The sequence below is a fragment of the Gadus macrocephalus genome, chromosome 11 (genome assembly GCF_031168955.1).
Source record: "Gadus macrocephalus chromosome 11, ASM3116895v1".
Taxonomy (NCBI): domain Eukaryota; kingdom Metazoa; phylum Chordata; class Actinopteri; order Gadiformes; family Gadidae; genus Gadus; species Gadus macrocephalus.
In genome coordinates, this window is record NC_082392.1 from 1,744,705 (window position 1) to 1,746,028 (window position 1,324).

At 55.5% G+C, this 1,324-nt stretch overlaps 1 protein-coding gene across 2 annotated transcripts in view; it reads left to right on the plus strand.

The window, feature by feature from the left end:
* The first annotated feature begins 942 nt into the window (after positions 1 to 942).
* The window catches only part of slc4a5a (solute carrier family 4 member 5a), a 34,279-nt gene continuing 33,897 nt past the window's right edge, over positions 943 to 1,324 (plus strand). For both annotated transcript variants that reach the window (XM_060064203.1, XM_060064204.1), the window contains exon 1: positions 943 to 1,107. The gene's annotated coding sequence lies outside the window, so the exon portion shown is untranslated. The remainder of the gene's footprint in view (positions 1,108 to 1,324) is intronic.

Sequence of the window (1,324 nt, forward strand, 5' to 3'; positions counted from 1 at the left end):
CTGGGACTCGGGCGGCTGCTGCCTTGCCCGCTGAGCGTCGTCTCGGCTCCGTTTGATTCCCGTACTTCATTTTGAGACCTCTGATTAAAGAAGGAGAATTTCCCAGTGCATTACAGCCCAGGAAAGTAGGAGAATATGAATAAAGTAAAGAAGTGTGTTCTAGAGGAAGGAGGGTTCAGTCAAGAGCTCCGCAGGACGGAGAGAGGCTGTGGGTTGGATTCCAAGCCCAATAGTTCTGGGTTCGATCCCCAAAACCAACCTGCTCTTCAGATGAAGTAAAGTCTGGATGATGAGAAGCTTTGGATGAAAGCGTAAACAGCGGCCTCCTATTGGTCGAGCTATGAACACAGCCTCCTATTGGTCGAGCTATACAGAGCCTCCTATAGGTTCAGCTCCACATCCCACTCAGGATTAGTTTTTCCACGGGGCTGGAGCGTATCGACCGGCTGGTACGACGGTGACGCCTATTGGGCGCCACCACCCATCCTACTGTCCTGGGGCCCTTATTGACCCAGAGAGAGAGGGAGGGGGGAGAGAGGGGGAGAGCAGGGGGGGGGGGGGTGAGGGAGAGAGAGGCGGGGGACAGAGGGGGAGAGCGGGAGGGGGGAGAGAGAGGAGGGTGAGAGAAAGGGGATAGAGAGAGAGGAAGAGGGAGAAGGGGGGGGGGGGGGGAGAGAGGGGGTGAGCAGGGGGGGGGGTGAGGGAGAGAGAGGCGGGGGACAGAGGGGGAGAGCGGGAGGGGGGAGAGAGAGGAGGGTGAGAGAAAGGGGATAGAGAGAGAGGAAGAGGGAGAAGAGGGGGGGGAGAGAGATGGGGTGAGAGTTGGGGGGGGGAGAGAGAGAGAGGGGGAAAGAGAAAGAGAGAGGGGAAAGAGGGGGAGGGAGAGGGGAGAGAGGTGGGGAGGGAGAGAGGGGTGAGGGAAAGAGAAGGGTCAAAAGAGAGAGAGAGAGAGAGAGAGTCCGAAAGTGGAGCATCTCTTGTCCTGTGTACCCAGCAGCTGGTCCCCAGGTCTCTGGTTTATCTCCACTTCATCTGACATGTTTGAGTGGTCGCGTCCCACCCAGGGTCTCCAGCTCTCCTCAGCGTACTAGCAGAACCACCAACCAGGTGAGAAGCTCTGTTTGATGTGTGTTCTGGTCTGGTCCCTGGTCCCTGCTGGACCCACCTCCATGCGCTGGTCCAGGTGGTTTAAAGTATGTAGATGTTGTAGATGTTTGTAGATGTTTGTAGATGTTGTAGGTGCTTGTAGATGTTGTAGATGTTGTAGATGTTGCAATTGTTTGTAGATGTTGTAGATGTTGTAGGTGTTTGTAGATGTTGTAGA